The sequence below is a fragment of the Arachis duranensis genome, chromosome 5, assembly GCF_000817695.3.
Source record: "Arachis duranensis cultivar V14167 chromosome 5, aradu.V14167.gnm2.J7QH, whole genome shotgun sequence".
NCBI lineage: Eukaryota > Viridiplantae > Streptophyta > Magnoliopsida > Fabales > Fabaceae > Arachis > Arachis duranensis.
This window is the reverse complement of record NC_029776.3, coordinates 24393045-24404073: the sequence shown is the minus strand read 5'-3', so window position 1 is coordinate 24404073 and position 11029 is coordinate 24393045. Positions and strand designations below refer to the sequence as shown.

The window sequence follows — 11029 nt, the reverse complement described above, 5'->3', positions numbered from 1 at the left end:
TGGTATTATTATTATTATTATTATTATTATTATTATTATTATTATTATTATGTTGTTGTTGTTGTTGCTGTTTTGTTTTAATTTAAAATTCTTGTCATGCACATAAGGATAGCTTACAAGTATTATGACAAGGATACACTGGAAGAAGGCCAAGTCAATAATTTCCACACCCAGTCAAAATTCATGTATGCTGGTGCAGTTTTTGCGTTTCATTCCTGTCAATGGTTTGAGCATATATATGACCACTTTTTGGCTCAAAATTAATAGACTCAAGGCATTTGATTATTTTAAAGCATGGGTATTATTGAAACTTGAAAGAACTAGGTAAACTAAAGCCAAAATTCAATGATCATATGTTTAATTTGATAGGACGGATTATTCTTTCTTATATTGTTGTGTAATTATTGCTCACTGATATGCTTGAAAGTTTCAATTTTACATACTAATAGTTACAATAGTGTGCAGCCTGACACATGTATTGTTAGAGTAGTTGTTTACATGGTGTAAGAAATCTACTGATAGCTTAATTAATTTTTATTTGCTATCTTTCTGAACAAATATAGACGTCACTTAAGGTTGATCAACTAATATGCTTTTTCCTAGTTAAATAATGGTGGCATGTGTTAATGTTGTTGTAGTTGATGATGATGATGATGATATAGAAACATAGATATTGGCAGCAACTATTGTAAATTGTAATTGAAAATGCTTGATTATTAGCTATTAGTTATGAAGTGTAGAAATGATTATTAAATTCACTACAACAATATAGATTATTTTTGAGGGTTATAATGTGTAAAAGAAAATTAAAATTTGTCAAAAAAAAAAAATAAATTTTGACATTATTTTAAATATGAAAATATGTTAATAAAAGTTGGTCAAAAATAGTATTTTTAACATATAAGCGAATGTGAAAAAAATTTAAATCTTATTTTGATAAATATTGGCTGTCAAAAATAATTTGTTAGAAAATTTTGAGAACATATTTTCTGTAATACTTATTAATTGTCAAAAGTACTATTTATTTTGACACTTATTGACTATAAAATATTCTCAACAAAAAATTTTAACAAAGAATGAGATGTGATCTTGAAACTAAAGAATAAATTGAGATTTTGAAGATAAAGAATGAGTAGTATAATCCTAAACTGAGAGCAGTGTGATGTCAAACTTAACAGAGCCCAAAAAAGAAAAAAAATAGTAGAGTAAATTGAAAACAAATGAGTGCCAAAATTGAGGAGTAATTTTCTACGGTCAAATTTTTCGTCAAGAAAATATAAAAAATTTGACATTTGTGATCTTTGTGAAAAATATATATTAATTTTGACATTTAATTATGATGTTAAAAAATAAAGTGTCAAAATAACTCTATTTTTTTATAGTGATTATATATGAAAATAGTATGATTTATTACATTTATTTTTTTTATCACATACAAAAAGTTAAATTTTATATATGTTTTTTATTACTTATTTTATTTATAGATGGTTGTTTAAATTAGACTTTAGAGTTATCGAATTATATCTTTTTAGACAAAAAAAATTTAACGAGTCATTTTTATTTTTATAGAAGTACATCTATTACATCATAATTTTAATAATTAATATAAATGTAAAAAATTGAATAAGTTCATATTTATAATCGGATTAGAGTGAACACTCAAAAGTAAATCATATGTATCCTACTAAGAAGTAAACTTAACTTCTATAATAAGTAGTTTTTTTAACTATAATAAATAATTTTTGAATCATTTAATTTATAAAAACGTCATATCTTTTTATTTATTCTAAAGTTTGAAAATTAAAACTAATATTAGTATTTTTTAATTAACAAAACTAAAATAAAATACAAAAATAAATTCTGAATAAAAAAATACAAAATTTTAAATTTTAAAATATAAAATGATTATAAGATAAAAAAAACTTAAATATCATTTTTATAAAATACTTCATGATTAAACATAGATAAATGATAGATACAAAATGACATATACACAAAAATACAACACATAAATACATAATTTTGTTCTTAATTTTTTTTTCAATAAATAAATGACATACCCAATACTCTTTATTAAAGATAGTCACCCAAATTCACAACTATTTTTATTCTCTCAAACCACTTGTTGATCGAACTGTTCAAACTGAATATACTCTAAAGTTTTACTTTTGTAATCGACGACCTTGAATAACACATAGAATTTTACTTTCTCTTTAAATTAGTATTATTACAATGTTAAGAAGATTTTGTATCTATGATATTATTTATGTTCAGTATTCCAAAATAAAAATAAAATAAAATAAAATAAAAGATATAAAAAAACTATAAAAATTAAGTGTTAGAAAAAAAAAGATATATAACAAAAATTAAATTGAAACTTACATAACCCAAGAAGTAAAAAAAGACAAAAAAAAGTTATGTAAATAACTAAATATTGACATAATAAAAAACTACGTGTAAGGTATAGGAGTCTATGAAAATTATATTTTCTAAATGTGAGATTAATAGGATTAAGTAGAAGAAAGATAGAGAACAATGTACGTGTAAAATAATAAGGTAACTGAATATGAAAGAAGGAAAACGAAAATTAGATACTAAACTCTCATCTTTCTTTTAGATATTGTTATAGATAAAAAAATATTTTCATTTTAGTGAAAGGTTGGTGAATTTTTCAAAACAAATTTTATAATTATTTTATTTTTATAATTTATTTTATGAAATAGTTTATTTGAGGGTAAATATAGTCTAAAAAAATTGGACACTGAAATTATAGTCAACTCTTTGTATTGACTTTATATATTGTTATAGATATGTCCTATTTTTATTTGTTGTAAATTGCAATTGAACATGGCTATTTAAAAATACATACATCGCTTTAGTTTTTTGTTGTGCCAAAAATTTGGCACAAATAGTCGACATCAAAAAGAATTTAACCATTAAAATCGAAGATCATATATGGATGAAGCACACCATAGATGAAGAAAATAAGAATGGGTTAGACTTGATGGTCAAGTTATCTTATGTTTGATGCCCCAAGTTTGCTTAAGATTCATGACTACTTGGGGGTTCAAGTTTGCTTGAGATTCAAGATTACTTTAAGTTCAAGACTATTTGAAATCCAAGTTTACTTGAGGTTCAAGACTACTTGAAGTGCAAGTTTACTTGAAGTCCAAGGTTATATCAATTATTAGCTTAGGATTTTTTCTCTATAAATAGGATTAGTTTCAATAAGCTAGAGGGTTTCCATTCATTTACACACTCACTCATTCTAAAAATTTCTAGTCACATTGACGCACAAAAACATACGTCATGAGTCCATGTAAGTATTGGGACTTGAGAGACTCCATTTTCTCTTTCAGTCATTTCAGTTCTGTTATTTTCTTTGTGCTATTAAAATTCTATCATTTTCATTTTAGCACTTGTCAATTTCACCACATTTTAATATAAGTCTTGCAATTTTCAATTCTTTATTTTTTTTGCACTTGTTCTTTCTTACTTCTACCTTTTATAACTATTATTTTTGTTTTTACACTTTTATTGGGCACGATCTCTAAATCCTAAGAGCAATCCACAAAAAAGAGTCGTATATGCTCTTCTAATTGAAATCTTAATACAAGCTTGGTTAACACCTCCTATCGAGGTCGAAAAAGCAAAATCCAAGCAAAACAATTTTATTATCTTATTTTTAAAGTCGGTCTTAAATCACAAAAGGGTGTATGTTTTAGTTAATTGTTAGTAAATCGTAGTAGATACCTTTTTTCGATTTAAAGTTAAAATTCATTTATAAATTGCAGTAGCCTATGAGGATTTATTCATTATTGTATAAGACTTGCTGATACGAGTTGAGAGAAGGATCAGAGGCTTGCCAGATTTGGTGGTGACATGGTAAGACCTCTAGAGCGGTAGGGGGTGGTACTTGAAAAGACACTCCGACGCTCAAGTCAGAATAAATCTGAGAGATATAGGTGAGGGTTATGAATGTGTAATGTACCTGAAGGAGCCTTTTGCTTCCTTTATATAGTCTACGGTTGTTATCTTATGTTGTTGGCTAAGATAGGGGAAGTATTTGAATTTGAATATTGGTCAGAAAATTGTGGTCACCTGCCCAGTTTGGCCTGGGCCCAGGTAATCGGGTTGTTGCTTCTCCGATAGGGGACCCGGGGATTGGGTTCAGAATAGTTGCTCCCGGAGCGAGAGAGTGTGCTTGCTCAATTTATTGCTGGAGGAGTTCATTTTGCCATGGGATCAGGGGTCGCGGGTTGCGAGCTTGGAATGGTGAATGGTGTGGCATCCCAAGCGTTTTGACCGAGATCAGAAGTTTGTGGTGCGCTTGGCCGTCCCATCACTTGTCCAATGTATTTCTCGAAGTGGGGTTTGTTAGTTGCAGTTCCCATGTGTCATAATGACGTTTAATGCGAGGAGGGAAGTTTTGGGTTGCTTTCTCATTTTGCCTTTCACCTCTCCGCATTTTCATTTGAAACATTGGGGGTTTTTTATTTCCCTTTATTTGTAACTGCTTCTCCTTCTTTCTTCTTTTACCTTCCATTTTCCCTGCTTGCACGCTTTTCACATCTTTTCTTTGGTGCTGTATTTTGGCTTGATCGTTGGATGGTGTACGAAACTGTGATCTCAATGGCGCCAACAACTTGGTATGCATAATTGTAATCTCAACTCTCTTTTCACAACTTCGCACAACTAACCAGCAAGTGCATTGGGTCGTCCAAGTAATACCTTACGTGAGTAAGGGTCGATCCCACAGAGATTATCGGCTTGAAGCAAGCTATGGTCATCTTGTAAATCTCAGTCAGGCGAATTCAAATGGTTATGGAGTTTTGATAATTAAAAGATAAATAAACATAAAATAAAGATAGAGATACTTATGTAATTCATTGGTGGGAATTTCAGATAAGCGTATGGAGATGCGTTATTCCTTCTGAATCTCTGCTTTTCTACTGTCTTTATTCAATCATTCATACTCCTTTCCATGGAAAGCTGTATGTTGGGGATCACCATTGTCAATGGCTACCTCCCATCGTCTCAGTGAAAATGGTCCTCTACAGTTTCTGTATGACTAATCAACTGTCGAATTTCTCGTCTCGGATGAAAAATACCAGGCACAGCTACCGCATGGCTAATCAGCTGTTGGTTCTCGATCGTGTCAAAATAAGATCCAATGATCCTTTTGCGTTTGTCACTACGCCCCACAGTCACGAGTTTGAAGCTCGTCACAGTCATCCCTTCCCAGATCCTACTCAGAATACCACAGACAAAGTTTAGACTTTCCGGATCTCAGGAATGCTGCCAAATATTTCTAGCCTATACCACAAAGATTCTAATCTCAGATTCAGATGCCCCATTGTCAGAGGGGAGTCGATGTGAATCGTTGATTAGAGACCCAAGAGATATACACTCAAGCGATTGCAGATAGAACAGAAGTGGTTGTCAGGCACGCGTTCATGAGTGAGAATGGTGATGAGTGTCACGGATCATCACATTCATCAGGTTGAAGTGCAAGTGAATATCTTAGAATAAGAATAAGCTTGAATTGAATACAAAACAGTAGCAATTGCATTAAGTCATGACGAACAACAGAGCTCCACACCTTAATCTATGATGTGTAGAAACTCCACCGTTGAAAATACATAAGTGATAATGGTGTTCATTGGTTTCGGCCCCAGAGAGGGGACCAGAATAACCAAGACATCTAATACAATGAGAAAAAAGTAATATTTATACTAAAACTAGTAGCTAGGGTTTACAAAAAATAAGTAACTAAGGTAGATAGTGCAGAAATCCACTTCCGGGGCGCACTGGTGTGTGCTTGGGCTGAGAATTGAAGCTTTCATGTGTAGAGACTTTTCTTGGAGTTAAACGTCAGTTTTTATGCCAGTTTGGGCGTTTAACTGCAGCTTCTATCCTATTTTTGGCGTTTAACGCTAGAATAGGGCAGGAAGTTGGCGTTTGAACGCCAGTTTGCGTCATCAAAACTCGGGCAAAGTATGGACTATTATATATTGCTGGAAAGCCCAGGATGTCTACTTTCCAATGCAATTAAGAACGTGCCAATTGGGTTTCTGTAGCTCCAGAAAATCCATTTCGAGTGCAGGGAGGTCAGAATCCAACAACATCTGCAGTCCTTTTTCAGCCTTTAAATCAGATTTTTGCTCAGGTCTCTCAATTTCAGCCAGAAAATACCTAAAATCACAGAAAAACACACAAACTCATAGTAAAGTCCAGAAATGTGAATTTTGCTTAAAAACTAATAAAAATATACTAAAAAGTAGTTAGATCCTACTAAAAACTATGTAAAAATAATGCCAAAAAGCGTATAAATTATCCGCTCATCACAACACCAAACTTAAATTGTTGCTTGTCCCCAAGCAACTGAAAACAAAATAGGATAAAAAGAAGAGAATATACAATGAATCCCATAATATCAATGAAACTTAGTCCCAATTAGATGAGTGGGGCTAGTAGCTTTTTGCTTCTGAACAGTTTTGGCATCTCACTTTATCCTTTGAAATTAAGAATGATTGGCATCTATAGGAACTCAGAATTTTAGATAGTGTTATTGATTCTCCTAGTTTAGTATGTTGATTCTTGAACACAGCTACTTTATGAGTCTTGGCCGTGGCCTTAAGCACTTTGTTTTCTAGTATTACCACCGGATACATAAATGCCACAGACACATAACTGGGTGAACCTTTTCAGATTGTGATTTAGCTTTACTAAAGTCCCCAATTAGACGTGTCCAGAGTTCTTAAGCACACTCTTTTTGCTTTGGATAATGACTTTAACCACTCAGTATCAAGCTTTTCACTTGGACCTTCATGCCACAAGCACATGGTTAGGGACAGCTTGATTTTGCCGCTTAGGCTAGGATTTTATTCCTTTAGCCCTCCTATCCATTAATGCTCAAAGCCTTGGATTCTTTTTACCCTTGCCTTTTGGTTTAAAGGGCTATTGGCTTTTTCTGCTTGCTTTTTCTTTTTCTTTTTCTTTTTTTTCTTTTTTTCGCAAGCTTTTTATTCACTGCTTTTTCTTGCTTCAAGAATCAATTTCATGATTTTTCAGATTATCAATAACATTTCTCTTTGTTCATCATTCTTTCAAGAGCCAACAATTTTAACATTCATAAACTTCACTACAAAAAATATGCACTGTTCAAGTATTCATTCAGAAAACAAAAAGTATTGCCACCACATCAAAATAATTAAACTAATTTCAAGATAAAATTTGAAATCCAAGTACTTCTTGTTCTTTTTTAATTAGGCACATTTTTCATTTAAGAAAGGTGAAGGATTCATGAAATTATTCATAGCTTTAAGGCATAGACACTAGATACTAATGATCATGTAATGAAGACACAAACATAGACAAACATAAAGCATCAAATTCGAAAAACAGAAAAGTAAGAACAAGGAAATCAAAGAACGGGTCCACCTTAGTGATGGCGGCTAGTTCTTCTTCTTTGAAGATCCTATGGAGTGTTTGAGCTCCTTAATGTCTCTTCGTTGCCTTTGTTGCTCCATCCTTAGTGCTTTTGGTGCTCCTATCCTTAGTTGCTCCCAATAGTTGTGTGGAGGAAAATGTATCCCTTAAGGCATCTCAGAGATTTTTTGATGAGAGAATTCCTCATGCTCTTTGTTGAGGTCCATGAGTGGGCTCTCTTATTTTCTCCATCCTCTTTTTAGTGATGGGCTTGTCCTCTTCAATGAGGATATCTTCCTCTATGACAATTCCAGCTGAATTGCATAGGGATCACCTTTTTCTTGGCCACAACTTCATAGAAGTGGTCTTGATGGACCTTTGAGATGAATCTCTCCATCTTCCATGACTCGGAGGTGGAAGATTTTGCCTTCTATTTCCTCTTTCTAGAGGTTTCTCCGACCTTAGGTGCCATAAATGGTTATGGAGAAATAAAAAGCAACGCTTTTACCATACCAAACTTAAAAGGTTTGCTCGTCCCCAAGTAAAAGAAGAAAGAAAGAAGGGGAAGAAGAAGAAAATGGAGGAGATGGAGGGTGGTATGTGATTCGGCCAAGGGGAAGAAGTAGTGTTGGTAATGTGTGAAAATGAAGGAGTGTGGAGGGGTTGGGTTTGGGAGGGAAAAGTGTTTGAATTTGAAAAGTGAGGTAGGTGGGGGGTTTTTGGGGAAAAGGGATGGAGGTGATTGGTGAAGAGAATATAGGGAAGATGATAGGATTTGATAGGTGAGTGGTGTTTTGGGTAGAGTGTTTTAGAGATGTGTGAGGGAGAAAGAGAGAGAGGTGGGGTAGGTGGGGATCCTGTGGGGTCCACAGATTCTGAGGTGTCAAGGATTTTTCATCCCTACACCATTTAGGCATGTAAATGCCCTCTGTATGCCATACTGGCGTTTAACGCCAAGCTGTTTGCTTGTTTCTGCCATTTAACGCCAACTTGATGCTATGTTCTGGCGTTAAACACCAGTCTTGTGCCCATTTCTGGCGTTTAAATGCCCAGAATGGTGCCAGACTGGGCGTTTAACGCCCATTCTACTACTCTTAGGGTGTGCTATTTTTAATGCTGTTTTTGATTTTGTTTTAATTTTTGCAGTTGTTTTTGTGACTCCACATGATCATCAACCTAAAGAAAACATAAAATAACATAGATAAATAAAATTGGGTTGCCTCCTAATAAGCATTTCTTTAATGTCAATAGCTTGATAGTGGGCTCTCATGGAGCCTCACAGATAATCAGAGATGGTTGTGGCCTCTCAACACTAAACTTAGAGTTTGGTTGTGGCCTCCCAACACCAAACTTAGAGTTTGAATGTGGGGGCTTTGTTTGACTATGTATTGAGAGAAGTTTTTCATGCTTCTTCTCCATGTGTATAGAAGGAGAACCTTGAGTTCTGAACACAAGGTAGTCCCCATTCAATTGAAGGACCAACTCTCCTCTGTCAACATCAATCACAGCTTTTGCTGTGGCTAGGAAGGGTCTGCCAAGGATGATGGATTCATCCTCCTCCTTCTCAGTGTCTAGGATTATAAAATCAGCAGGGATGTAAAGGCCTTCAACCTTCACTAGCACGTCCTTTACTAGTCCATAAGCCCGTTTCATTGATTTGTCTGCCATCTCTAGTGAGATTCTTGCAACTTGTACCTCAAAGATTCCTAGTTTCTCCATTATAGAGAGTGGCATGAGGTTAATATCTGACCCTAGGTCACATAGAGCCTTCTCAAAGGTCATGGTGCCTATGGTATAGGGTATTAAGAATTTACTAGGATCCTGTTTCTTTTGAAGTAAAGTTGCTGAACCCAGGTATTCAGTTCATTAATGAGCAATGGAGGTTCATCGTCCCAAGTCTCATTACCAAATAGCTTGGCATTCAGCTTCATGATTGCTCCTAGATACTGGACAACTTGCCCTTCAACAATGTCTTCATCTTCTTCAGAAGATGAATAGTCATCAGAGCTCATGAATGGTAAATAGAAGGTCAAAGGAATCTCTATGGTCTCTATATGAGCCTCAGATTCCTTTGGTTCCTCAAATGGGAACTCCTTTTTGTCCAGAGGATGTCCCATGAGGTCTTTCTCAATGGGATTCACGTCCTCCTCCTCCTCTATGCATTCGGCCACTTTGGTTATATTGATGGCCTTGCACTCTCTTTTTGGATTCTCTTCTGTATTACTTGAGAGAGTACTAGGAGGAATCTCTATGGTCTCTATATGAGCCTCAGATTCCTTTGGTTCCTCAAATGGGAACTCCTTTTTGTCCAGAGGATGTCCCATGAGGTCTTTCTCAATGGGATTCACGTCCTCCTCCTCCTCTGTGCATTCGGCCACTTTGGTTATATTGATGGCCTTGCACTCTCTTTTTGGATTCTCTTCTGTATTGCTTGAGAAAGTACTAGGAGGAGTCTCAATGACTCTTTTACTCATCTGGCCCACTTGTGCCTCCAAATTTCTAATGGAGGACCTTGTTTCATTCATGAAATTGAGAGTGGCCTTAGATAGATCAGAGACTATATTTGCTAAGCTAGATGGGTTCTGCTTAGAATTCTCTGTCTGTTGCTGAGAGGATGATGAAAAAGGCTTGCTATTGCTAAACCTGTTTCTTCCACCATTATTAAAGCCTTGTTGAGGATTTTGTTGATCCTTCCATGAGAAATTTGGATGATTTCTCCATGAGGGATTATAGGTGTTTCCATAGGCTTCACCCATGTAATTCACCTCTGCCATTGCAGAGTTCTCAGGATCATAGGATTCTTCTTCAGAAGATGCTTCTTTAGTACTATTGGATGCATTTTGTAAACCATTCAGACTATGAGAAATCATATTGAATTGTTGAGTCAACATTTTGTTCTGAGCCAATATGGCATTCAGAGCATCAATTTCAAGAACTCCCTTCCTCTGAGGCACCCCATTATTCACAGGATTCCTTTCAGAGATGTACATGAACTAGTTATTTGCAACCATTTCAATGAGTTCCTGAACTTCTGCAGGCATTTTCTTCAAGTGAATAGATCCACCTGCAGAATGTCCAATGACATCTTAGACAATTCAGACAGACCATCATAGAATATATCCAGGATGGTCCATTCTGAGAGCATGTCAAAATGACATTTTTTGGTCAGTTGCTTGTATCTTTCCCAAGCTTCATAGAAGAATTCACCTTCTTTCTGCTTGAAGGTTTGAACATCCACTCTAAGCTTGCTCAGCTTTTGAGGAGGAAAGAATTTGGCTAAGATACCCGTGACCAGCTTATCCCAAGAGTTTAGGCTATCTCTAGTTTGAGAGTCCAACCATATTCTAGCTCTGTCTCTTACAGCAAAAGGGAAAAGTATAAGCTTGTAGACCTCGGGATCAACTCCATTGGTCTTAATAGTATCACAGATATGCAAGAATTCAGTTAAGAACGGAAAAGGATCTTCTGATGGAAGTCCATAAAACTTGCAATTCTGTTGCATCAGAGAAACTAATTGAGGCTTTAGCTCAAAATTGTTTGCACTAATGGCAGGGATTGAGATACTTCTTCCATGGAAGTTAGAATTTATAGTTTTCTC

The 11029-nt window shown here is 34.7% G+C and overlaps 1 non-coding gene across 1 annotated transcript; it reads left to right on the top strand.

The window, feature by feature from the left end:
- The first annotated feature begins 10574 nt into the window (after nucleotides 1-10574).
- Nucleotides 10575-10678, top strand: LOC127747985 (small nucleolar RNA R71). The gene has a single exon (XR_008009928.1). It is a non-coding gene; the product is annotated as a small nucleolar RNA R71 (small nucleolar RNA).
- Nucleotides 10679-11029: the final 351 nt, after the last annotated feature.